Raw genomic sequence first — 13385 nt, forward strand, 5'->3', positions numbered from 1 at the left:
ATATTTGTTGATGAAATGTATACCTTCTTCACAAAAGTGTCTGTTTAGCTCCTTAGCCCATTTATTGATTGGGTTGTTTGTTTTTTAGGTTTTAAGTATCATTTTTCTTTTCTTAATTTTTTAATTTATGTATGACAGTGGAATGCATTACAATTCTTATTACACATATAGAGTACAATGTTTTCATATCTCTGGCTGTATTCAAAGTATATTCACACCAATTCATGTCTTCATGCGTGTACTTTGGATAATAATGGTCATCACATCTCACCATCATTTCTAACCCTATGACCCTTTCCTTCTCCTTCAACCCCTCTGCCCTATCTAGAGTTTGTCTATTCAAAAAATTAAGTATTTTAAGTTCTTTATATGTCCTGAATATCAGTGTTCTATCTGACATGCGTGTGGCAAAACTCCTATTTCAAAAAACCAAATTTTCAACTTCCAACCTATTTTTTTAATATTTACAACCATTTCTATTTGTTTTAGAAATGTATATTTTTAAATTTATTTTTATTGGTGCATTATAATTATTCATAATACTTTGTTTATGCCTTATTAATAATGCACATAATTTAATCAATCTCGTTCCCAAGTACCTTCCTTCCCTCCCCTCCCTTGATCTGCTTGCTCTACTCTATTGATCTCCCTTATTTTAATTAGTGCATTATGATTGTGTGTGTGTGTGTATGTACATTTGTATTTTGACATAGCATGATTTGGTAGATTTTATTCCTCAATACTTCCCTATCCCTTAGAAGGGAGGCCAATAGAGTAGAGGAAGAGAGGAAGGAATGGGAAACTTAAAAATAAAAGAAACTTGAATTTCACTTCAGATCAATCAAAGCAGGAGAATTAATAGTGGACCTAGTGCCAATATTTTTTAAAATATCTTGAAATAAGTCTAATGTGCAGCCAGAATTGAGAAACATTAAAATAAGCCAAAAGTTTTAAAATATGTATTGATTTATTGTTTCTAATTTTCTGATATTATTGTGTAATAATAATAATAAAGTTAGTACAGAAAGGTTTATGAGTAAGAATGTTTATTTTTATAATAATGCTAATAAGAAAATGACTTTATGTCCAATAAAGAAATATTATACAATATTATACAGTAACTAAAATTATATTGAGACCATTACAGTGTATTTAAGACTATGTAGAGATCATGATTTGAAATCTGAACTACTACATACACATGTGATTTAATACTAGCAAAAGTACGGACATGTAAAATATTTAACATAATTTATCTGTGGATAAACTGAAAATAATTTTTACAATATTATACATAATGTGTGAACATAGAAGAATCTGAAGTCTTTAATTTGGGATCTGTTAAATTTGTGATGAAGACAGCAATAAAGGGATGGAAAAGAATAGTCCATCTCTTTTGTGCATTTAAATATTTTTCCACATAGCAGCAGTCTCAATCTTTATCTCCTTCAAATGTCCTTATCAGTTCTTTCCTCCTTTTATCTCTCCAGCCAATGTCCACTCCATTCCTCACATCTGAACTCGGTCCAATGAGGTGACATCTTTAAATCATCCTAAAAAAAAAAAATGAGAGCCAATTTGCTGATTTTCCAGTATTTTACTGGATTAGGGAAGTGGAAAAAAAAAGAATATATTTCTGGCTGTCCAATATGAAATTTTTAATAGAATTCGTACAGAAAAAAACACATTTACACAAGAAGAATGTCTTGTGGACTTCTATTCCTAATAGATTTATGTACATTGTGGTTCAAATAGGCTTGCATTGATGGCACTGGGGACCTACTCATCATTTATAATGTTTCTTTACTGGAGAAATACTTTTGCAAATAACATATTTGTAGCATATAATCTATTTGAAACTTTAAAACTGTTTTTAATCTATTAACTCTTGACAAAGTATTGAATGTTATAAGATATTAAATCATTGTAGCTAATGGTAACTTGTGATTTTTGTCTTCATAAATCTGGTTATATGTAAGAGCTAGAGATCCAGATCACTTCTCTCTCAGTCTACCTCAATCTCTGTGACCTTTCATTCTCTGAAGAAAGGGGAGGGTCATATCCAATTTAGGTCTAATTACTTTCTGCTCTCATAGGGTTAAAGGTGTTGATGTGTTCCAAAATTATATTTCAGTTGCCTACTAACATGTTGTTAATTAAAGAGCTGAAAAGAAAATTTTCTTTTATGTTTTTATCTATTCTTTTTAGTTATATACAACACCTGACATTATCACAAAGATATTAAACTCGGCCTGCTCCAATTCAATCCCCAGTACTTTCCCCCTTTATTTATCTCACTTACTGCCCTTATCTAAATAGTTTCAGAATTTCTTCTGTGTGTTTCGTCAGGGCCGTGACATTATAGTCCCAAGGAAATTTAATAAGGGATAGTATCACCTTCAACTCTTCAAATTACTTGGGTTGAAAAAAGTGATGCAGTGTTCTTTTGTTAAAAATCATAGAAGTCACTCTTTAATGAATAGAAAAAAACTTTCCTTGGAAGTTCATTTTCCGGGATTGCCATTTTTCATAAGGTCATGATGATAAATGAGTTCTTCCAGATGTTTTCTTCATTAGAAAAATTTTAGTAGACTATGGGCTAGGCAGGAGCAGTTTTTCTAAATCATATACTCCACAAATGATGTTAATAAATGCTTGTTAATTTTGCATTTACATCTCTCCAAAATCCCTATTAACTGAAGGACAGATTATATTTTCATAGCTATACATAGCTATGTATGGATTCATTCCATACATCTAAGGGAAATTTGTCAATTTAATAGGTAGTATACACACTCTAGATGATTTGAAATTCATTTGATCAGGATATAGAATTAAATATACTCTTGTTTCCATTATAGTCCTACTACAACAATAGTGACTAGCTCAGCCTTGATCCTACCCAATTGTGTGGCCAAATAACCATATTGAAAATAGGTCTCAGGCAGTGAACATGGAAACATTAATTTTTAGGTCAATTTGGCTTTTGAATATAAAGTAGGTAAGAATTGTAGATATTAAAGATATTTACACTGGCATCCCAATCTGGCCACTTGGAAGTTAAATATAAAATCTTGTAGAGAATGAATGTATGTAGGAGGGATAAAACTGTTTCAAATTAAGATTTAGATTCACATGATTCCCTAATCTCAAATTGCCCACACTGTGGAAATTAAATGACTAGTACAATCCTTTATGCATTTGTATGTGTGTGTGTGTGTGTGTGTGTGTGTGTGTGTGTGTGTGTATACACACATGTACGCTTGTGGAAATACAGAATTACTTGTCCTTCTGGAAAACTCATATGAAGACAAAGAATTAAAACAGAATAAACTATTTATAGCAAGTGTGTTGTTATCTGTAAATATCAGAGTAAATGTGGTTAGAGACAGACTGATTTAATAGAAAAACATTCCTAAAATCTTAAATCAGAGAGCTAAGTTACAAGAACCAACCTGAGAACAAGACTTACCTACTGGGAAGAAATTTAGGAAAAATTATAAAGGAACAATTGCTGATAATATCAGATTGAAAGAAAGTGTTGAATTAGGTTTCCTTGGGTGGATCAGTAGTATTTCAATAGGTGCATATTTAGGATGATCTGGACAGTAATGGATGCAGATTGAAACTTCAGTGGTAAGGATAATATCAGAACGTAAGAAGATACTGTAATAAGTACTGGAATATCCATAATAGGTTAACACCTATTTGTTTTTGTTTTGTTTTCTTTATGACAGTACTCATTTTTTAAAACTTGAAGAATAATATATTTTTAAAAATAAGCTAAAAAGCATTTATCTCATAAGCCTGAACTGGCTACTACTGAAAATTTGGTATGTATCCTTCCATAAATTATATATATATATATACATATATATATACACACACACACACACATATATATATATACACACACACATATACACACACACAAACACACACACATAGACATTTAGTGTATTCTAATCTTATCATTTTGTTTAAACTGTAGTATTTTTTTAAACTTTTTATTTTTGGTACTAAGGATTGAACTCAGGGGCACTGAGCCACTGAGGCACATCCTCAGCCTTATTTTGTATTTTATTTAGAGATAGGGTCTAGGTTGCTTAGCACCTCACTTTTACTGAGGCTGGCTTTGAACCCACAATCCTCGTGCCTCAGCCTCCCAAGAGGCTGGAATTATAGGCATGAGCCACTGCACCCAGCCCCAATCTTATTTTAAACAAAAATTAAACCTACCATTTATGAATTAATATCCCCATAGTATTATCATTTTAGCAAATAATTAAATATTAACTGATAAGATTGGTATAGTGACAAAAATATTCCAACATATGGAAACAAAAATTTTATGTATTATTTTAGTTTTACCATTGCAAAATCAATTATTTTGAGATAGTGTCTGTCTTATTTTTTAAAACAGGTACACATATCAAATTTTAAACTTCTTGATATAAAAACAAATTTGTCTTTCGTAAATTTAGGTTAATTTTTATATTTCCACCATCAATTTTTATAGTATATTTTATATGTGGAAAGCATATTTTATTATATACTCCTACATATGTCTTTATGATAACCAAGAACAATTTCTCAACTAACTCGATTGATAATTAACTCCTTCATGGAAACTACAGTGTCCTCTGTCCTCAGTTTCTTTGTTTCATGGGGTTCACAGAACCACTCTGAGATTTTGTTTAGGCCTTATATGTGAAAGTTGAGTGGACTAGAAAAACTAGACTGCAGAAGCCTCCATCTTGAATAATGTGGTGCTGGTAAAGTAAGAAACATTGACAACTGAAATACAGTATTACAGGCCATTCTAGTCTGAGAGCTTTACTACTTATTATTGATTCTTTCCAAATAATTAAGATAGTTATCAAACCCTCCTTTTTTGAGAAATTAGACATTCAAAATCCCTCATAGTTATGGTTTTTATTAATCTTACTAGAAATTTGAATAACATAAAGATTATTAAAATGGCTTATAATTGACTCATGCATTTACAATGTAGCTAAAATATGTTCTGCTTAATAACCCTGCACAGAGTTCTTTGGGCTGTACTTCCAGTTTTCTTGTCATTTAATGCTAACATAATGTTGTAGAGCATAGAACAAATCCTAATGTTTATATTGAAAAGTGAACTCTGATTGTTTTCAATAGAATGAGCAAGATATGGAAAGAATATTAAAGTGACATTAATATAAGTGTTGTTACTTAAATGTTGCATGTTCTTTAAAGAGATGTTCATTAATTCTTAATGAGTGAAATGAAACAAAAATGACATGAAATGAATAAAACAGTAGGAAAGCAGTATGAGCAATGGTAAGCTCCTGTACTCAGCTTGTGATATCAGTTTTCTGAATTTCAACTTTATCCCTATGTCTATCAGAGGTTCTCTGGATTCCCTTGGACCTTATGTCAGTATTGTAAACACTTAAACAGAGATTTTAATGTGAATTGTTTTAAAACAATTTAATATTAAAAAATGCTGGTGAATAGGAAGAAATGGTTTGTTTTAGCACATAAAAAGAAATGGTAAGGAAGGAGGTCGGCTGTTCCAGGAGCTGCTATGGTGTTGAGTTCCCCGGTATCGCCGACCGAGCCAAGGCATTCGCTGCCATGAAGGCGGGTGCCACATCTATGTGGGCTTCGTGCTGTGGGCTGCTGAATGAAGTCATGGGAACCGGAGCTGTCAGGGGCCAGCAGTCAGGATTTGCAGGAGGCACTGGTCCTTTCAGATTTACACCAAACTCTGATTTTTCCACCTACCCACCAGCAACTCCGGAAGGGCCTAATATAGTTTGCAAAGCCTGTGGACTTTCATTTTCAGTCTTTAGAAAGAAGCATGTGTGTTGTGACTGCAAGAAGGATTTTTGCTCCGTTTGTTCAGTCCCGCAAGAAAATCACCGTAGATGTTCTACTTGTCACTTATTACAAGAGACTGCCTTCCAGCGCCCTCAGTTGATGGGACTAAAAGTGAAGGATCTTCGGCAGTATCTCATTCTTAGAAACATACCAATAGATACTTGTCGAGAGAAGGAAGACTTGGTAGATCTAGTACTGTGCCACCATGGACTAGGCTCTGAGGATGACCTGGACACAAGCAGTCTGAATTCTTCACAGTCCCAGACTTCTAGCTTTTTTACACAGTCATTTTTTTCAAACTACACCGCCCCTTCTGCTACCGTGTCTTCCTTTCAGGGGGAGCTTATGGATGGAGACGGCACCTCCAGATCTGGAGCACTGGCACAGGTACAAAGTGAAATAGCTTCAGCAAACACAGAAGATGATGATGATGATGATGACGATGATGAGGATGATGAAGAAGAAGAAGAAAATTTGCAGGATCGGACCCTTGGGCTCTCCAAGAAGCGAGTGAGAGCTTCGCTGTCTGACCTGTCAAGCCTTGAAGAGGTGGAGGGGATGAGTGTGCGCCAGCTGAAGGAAATCCTGGCTCGGAATTTTGTCAACTATTCTGGCTGTTGTGAAAAATGGGAACTGGTAGAGAAAGTTAACCGGTTATACAAAGAGAATGAAGAAAACCAAAAGTCATATGGTGAGCGGCTACAGCTGCAGGACGAGGAAGACGACAGTCTGTGCCGCATCTGCATGGATGCTGTCATCGATTGTGTCCTACTGGAATGTGGGCACATGGTCACCTGCACCAAGTGCGGCAAGCGCATGAGTGAGTGTCCCATCTGCCGCCAGTACGTGGTGCGAGCTGTGCACGTGTTCAAGTCCTGAAACCAAGGTTCTCCCCAGTGGGACACGCACCCCCAGACTCCATCCCAAACATTTCATTGCACAGAAGGGACTGGAAACTTACTGTTCAAAGGCAGAAGCTATTTTTAAAAATTATTTTCACTACTTATTGGGGCCATAAAGTTTCATCCTAAGATGAAGAAACATTGGTCCGTGCCATGAGCCTGCCTGCGATCACGAGCTTCCTAGGTTTTACGGGGTTCTGTCACATGTCCCTCGTGAGCGCTAGTTGTTGAAGTCGGACTGTTGGGCATCAGCTCCTGCTCTCTGGCCAATACTTACCCCATTCTTATTTCCCTTTGATCCTATGTTGGAAACTTCTGTTCTCTTTGGGTGAGGTGAGCTCACTGTCCACAGTGGCTCATGTGGAACGTGCTAAGCAGCGGCCCCTTTAAATGTTCAGTTTATTAGTCATGTATATTTTAAATGCTAATATTTGATGAATGTAAGTTTCCACATTATTGCCATTTCTGGGTTTAAACATAATTGGGAACAACTGACAGGGCCTTAGATGAAACATGTCCATTTTTGTTTAGGTGCAGCTTTTTATGCTGTGCCTAGCTTCTTACATTAGAAGTGTGTGTGCTTGACTTTTTGTTAATGTGTAATCAGTTTACACTGTTTTGTATAGTGAAGGTGTATTTTTAGTGCTACCTGCTAGCTAATTTCAACTTTAGGAATAAAATTAGATTTAAAGGAAAAAAAAAAAGAAATGGTAGCATTCTAAGAGAAAATTCACAGTTTCAAAATGATAGAGGCTTAACAATGTCTAATATCTACTCATTAGTTTCTTTTTATACATAGATAAAAATGAGTTGAAATGTTCTCCTTGAAGAACCCTACTGCATTTTCTATATACTTAAAATGTTAAGAAGATGTACATTAGGAAATAGGAGGATGTTATGTAATTGAATACACTCATAGATTTAAACAAAATCTTCAATAAAAATGAGGGCAGGGTATGATAATTTTCTCAATTCTAGTGAAAAAGAAATCAAAGATGAAGGGAGAAAATACACAGCTATTTTATTTATAGATATTTTATTTATATATACTATCAAATAAAAATAACCAATACTTTGTAGATATTAAAAAATGGTCCCAGTGGCTCTGGAGGCAGAGGCAAGAGGATTGCAAATTCATTTCAAAGTGAGCCTCAGCAACTTAGCAAGGTTCCAAGGAACTTGGTGAGACCCTGTCTCAGAATAAAAAATTTAAAAAAGGAATGTGGATGTGCTCAGTGATTGCGCACTCCAGGGTTCAATCTCTGGTAAAGAAGAAGAAAAAAGAGGAGAAGGAAAAGGAGAAGGAGAAGGAGAAGAAGAAGAAAAGAAAAATGGTTCTTATATGGTATGGTTACTTTGAAATGATAGCTGAAATAATGGCTTAATTTTATTTTGTCAAGAAAACAAGATTTCCTTTAGAATCTTTGTAACTCTTGCTTCATTTTTATTTATACCATTGTAAAACAGAAACAACCAGATTATTATATTTTATAACAATAATAAATATAATGCTATTATAATGTGTATCATTTGGCCTTTAAAATGTTTATTGATCTTATCTGAAAAAAATTGAACTACAATACTTATCTAATATGGTATGTGAATTAATACACTTAAAGGCACAAATACAAACATGTTCAATTACTATAAGCAAATATAAGATAAAATAAATCAATTATTATTGTTTGTGGGAGCCAGCTTCTAAGATGACCCCCCCAAAATCCCCATTTTACATTTTTGAGTGGTCCCCTCCCACAGTGTACAAAAGGCTAGTTCATGTAAACAGTGGCATTCTGCCAAAGTGATGATATGTCACTCTAAGATTATTAACATAAGGAACTCCAGCATCGATTTTCTTGTTTTCTCATTCTGTTGGATCACTCTTGGAAAACAAGCTGTCATGTTGTGAACAACCTTATGGATTGTTCTACATGGCAGCAACTGAAGCCTCAGGCCAAAAACCAGCCAGGAATGGAAAGCTGCCAACAGCCAGTTGAGTGAGTCTGGAAGCAGATTCTCCCACCTCAGAAAAGCTGTGAGATGATAACAACCCTGTTCAATAGCTTGACTGCAACCTCATAAGAGAGTGAGAGATGATACATGTCTGTTTGATTTTTTTGATCTTCTGAATGTTTTGATAATTTGTTATGAGAAATAGGCCACCAAAATACTGTTAGAATTTCAACCATTACAATAAAATTATCATAGTGTTTTTTCATATCAAGGATAAATGTGAACATTGGGAAGTCAACTGCTGTCTCGGTGTAGTGCAGTTATATTTTCCTAAATTATCCCACTGTCCCCCAAAAACTTATCATCAAAACTTAAATTATTATATAAATTTTACTGAAAAAGAAATGTAAATATCTCAAATATACTTCTTATTAAGGTACATAAGTAATATTTCTTTTCTTTTAAAGAGAGAGTGAGAGAGGAGAGAGAGAATTTTTAATATTTATTTTTTAGTTCTCGGCAGACACAACATCTTTGTTGGTATGTGGTGCTGAGGATGGAACCCAGGCCGCACGTATGCCAGGCGAGCGCGATACCGCTTGAGCCACATCCCCAGCCCCAAGTAATATTTCTTTTGGCCTGCTTCTCCCAGGATAGAGCACAGATTACCCAACATGTTGTTTTGTCTGCTTTGCAGTGCCTAGAGTAATAGAATGAAAATGTGTCTTAAGATTTGCATAGAAATTATAAAGTGAAGAAATATTTTTCTTAGAGGTGAAAAGAAGTGCTTTTAAAGGAAATCTGCACTTGGAACAATAATCAGTCAAGTGACATCAGTTTAAGTGGCAATTATTTTTGTTTGCTCTATTTTTTTTACTTGGAGGGTTTTCAGGTGCTAGGGTGGCGGGTTGCAGAAAGACTCCTTCAGGGTTTCAAGGATTGCATAGAATTTTACATAATCAGTATTTAGGCTTGATCTTTATATGTAATAATAACCAGTAAAAATGATGCGAAAGAGATGACTTTGTAAAATTGTGTCCTTTTTTTAAGAAAAAGGAAAGCTTTAAAGATGTCTTCATATCTTTTTAATGCTATCCAATCCTAATTACTTCCCAGTGACATCAACAGTCCTTCGTTTATTTGATTTTGATTTCCAAGTAGTTTTGCAAATTATTTGTACTGGTTTACACTCAAACCAGGAAAGCATAAAAATTCTAGTTTCCCTAAATTTTAAACAATACTTGATTGTGTTTAACTTTTAATATACGTGGGTAGGTGAGTAGGGTACCGCATTGAGATTTCAATTTGCATTTCTTTGTCAGTTACTTGATTCACCTTTCATATAGGTATATGCCACTTGGATATTTTCATTTGTGAAGTGCCTATTCAAGACTTTTTATAACTTTTATTCTAGTTTAATAATCTCTATTTCAAATAATTTGTAGGAAACCTTTATTTTGAACATGACTTCTTTGTCAGATGCATAAATACGCAGAGTAAATATCTCCCCTGTGTGTTGTATTTTTTATCTTTTACTAATTATCTTTTTAGAAAATTTTAATTGCAGTATAATCTAATTTGTCATATTTTTCTACATCTTTTGTTTGTGTTTTGTGTAAAAAATCAAGAAAATTTTCTTTATCCCAGTGTCATAACATAGTCTCATATGTTTTCTTCTAGAAGACTTATTGCTTTATCTCTCACCTTTAAATCTACAATCTCTCTGAGATTTGTGTGTACATGGAATGCTATACAGACAAATATTCATTATTTACCATATGGATGTCTGAATGACTATATGAGTCATTATACAGAAATGTCACCATTGATATGAGACAGAGACTATATGTGAGTCTATTTATGGGTTATTCTGTTCTATTGGTCAATTGGCTTGGTCTATAGCATGCTGAATGATAAGCATGAATTTAAAATAGGTCTTGAGATCTCATAATGTGAATTCTTTAGTTTCAGTAATTGTCAAGAGTTCATTGCATATTATTAGTCACTTGAGTTTGCATAGAAATTTTAGGACAAACTTGTTGAATTTCATGAATAAACTTTTTAGTATATTAATTGGAATTGCAATAAGTCTAGAGATGATTTTGAGTCTTTAAACCTATATACTTGGTTATCTCTCTATGTACTGTCATTTCAAACTTTTTTCCAGTAAATTTTCTTTATTGCAGAGTAGCATTCTTGCATAACTTTTGTTTTCTCCTCAAATGTTTCATGTATTTTATGCTTTTTCAAATAGTATCATTGTTTAAGGATTTTACTTTTAATTCATTTGTGCCTGATATGCCCAGATTCTATTGATTATTCTTGTATTGACTTTCTATTCAGTGACTGTCAAACTCACTTAGTGATTCTAGTAGTGTGGCTCTCAGTTCTCTTGTTTTCTTTGTAGAAAAGTATGTCATCTACAAATAATAGCTTTCTTCCTTTTTAATCTTTATGCCTATTCTTTATTGTATCATTACACTTCTTAGCTACTCCATAACTGGTAAGTAGAATTGCTGATATGATAATCATTGATTCATTCCTGATCTCAAGGAAAATTTTTAATAATCTACCATTAATGAAGATGTTTGCTATAGTGTTTTTTAATTTATTAAGGCTAATCCGTTACACATGGCAGTAGAAAGCTCTTCAATTCATCATACACAAGTGGAGCAGAATTTTTCACTTCCCTTGGTTGTGCATAAAGTGGAGTCACACCATTCGTGCAATCATACATGTTCTTAGAGTAATGATGTCTGTCTCATCCAACCATCTTTCCTACCCTTTTGTCCCCTCCTTCCCCTCCTCCTCTTTGCCCCATTCAAAGTTCCTCCACTCATTCCGTGTACCCCCTATATAGATTAGCATCCACTTATTAGAGAAAATATTTGGCCCCTGTTTTTTTTTTTTTGAGATTGGCATATTTTGCTTAGCATGATATTCTCAAATTCCATCCATTTACCTTCAAATGCCATAATTTTATTCTCTTTTAATGCTGAGTAATATTCTATTGTGTATATGTATCACAGTTTCTTTATTCATTCGTTCATCTATTGAAGGGAATCTAGGTTGCTTCCACAGTTTAGCCATTGTGAAAAGAACTGCTATAAACATTGATGTGGCTGCATTACTATAGTATGTTGATTTTAAGTCCTTTGGGTATAGATTGAGGAGTGGGACAGCTGGATCAAATGGTGGTTGCCTTCCAAATTTTCCAAGTTATCTTCATACTGCTTTCCAGAGTGGTTGCACCAATTTGCAGTCCTACCAGCAATGTATGAATGTGCCTTTTCCCCCACATCCTCAGCAACACTTATTGTTGCTTGTATGCCTGATTACTACCATTCTGACTGGTGTGAGATGAAATCTTAGAGTAGTTTTGATTTGTAGTTATCTAATTGCTAGAGACACTGACCATTTTTTTCATATATTTGTTGATTGATTGTATATCTTCTTCTGAGGAGTGTCTGTTCAGTTCCCTATTGATAGGGTTGTTTGTTGTTTGGATGTTAATTTTTTTGAGCTCTTTAAATATCCTGGGGATTAGTGCTCTATCTAATGTGCATGTGGCAAAAATTTGCTTCCAAAATGTGGGCTCTGTCTTCACCTTATTGATAGTTTCTTTTGCTGAGAAGAATCTTTTTTGTTTAAATCTATTCCATTTATTGATTCTTGATTTTATTTCTATCGCTTTAGGACTCTTAATAAGGAAGTCAGGGCCTAATCTAATATGATGAACATTTAGGGCTACTTTTTCTTCTATTAGGCATAGGGTCTCTGGTCTAATTCCTAGTTCCTTGGTCTACTTTGAGTTTGTGAGTGGAGGAACTTTGGATGGGGCAAACATGCTGAGAGATATAGACTTAGTTTCATTTTACTCCATATTGGATTTCCAGGTTTCCCAGCACCATTTTTTAAAAATAACTTTATTTATTTATTTTAATGTGGTGCTGAGGATCGAACCTGGGGCTTCACACATGCTAGGTGAGCATTCTACTGCTGAGCCACAACCCTACCCCCCCAGCACCATTTGCTAAAGAGGCTATCTTTTCTCTGATATATGTTTTTGGCACCTTTGTCTAGTATGAGATAACTATATTTATGTGGGTTTGTCGCTTGTCTTCTAATCTCTACCATGTCTATTTTGGTGCCAGTAACATGCTGTTTTTATTACTATACTTTTTTAGTATAGTTTAAGATCTGGTATTGTAATGCCTCCTGCTTCACTTTTCTTGTAAGGATTGCTTTGGCTATTCTAGGTCTTCTATTTTTCCAGATGACTTTCATGATTGCTTTTTCTATTTCTATAAAGAATGACATCGGGATTTTAATTGGAATAGCATTAAATCCATATAGTGTTTGGGTAGTATGGACATTTTGACAATATTCATTCTGCCTATCCAAGAAGAAGGTAGATCTTTCCATCTTCTAAGGTCTTCTTCAATTTCTTTTTTTTAGTGTTCTGTAGTTTCATTGTAGAGTTCTTTCACCTCTTTTGTTAGATTAATTCCTGGGCATTTTATTTTTTGGGAGGGGCTATTGTGAATGAGGTAATTTTACTAATTTCTCTTTCAGAAGATTTATTACTGAAGTATAGAAATGCATCTGATTTATGGGTATTGATTTTATAACTTGCTATTTTGCTGAATGCATTTATTAATT

The 13385-nt window shown here is 34.1% G+C and overlaps 1 pseudogene; it reads left to right on the top strand.

Annotated features, from left to right (window-relative positions):
* Positions 1 to 5547: 5547 nt before the first annotated feature.
* LOC113188057 (E3 ubiquitin-protein ligase RNF34 pseudogene) lies at positions 5548 to 7460 on the top strand (annotated as a pseudogene).
* Positions 7461 to 13385: the final 5925 nt, after the last annotated feature.

The sequence above is a fragment of the Urocitellus parryii genome, chromosome 1 (assembly GCF_045843805.1).
Source record: "Urocitellus parryii isolate mUroPar1 chromosome 1, mUroPar1.hap1, whole genome shotgun sequence".
Taxonomy (NCBI): Eukaryota; Metazoa; Chordata; class Mammalia; order Rodentia; family Sciuridae; genus Urocitellus; species Urocitellus parryii.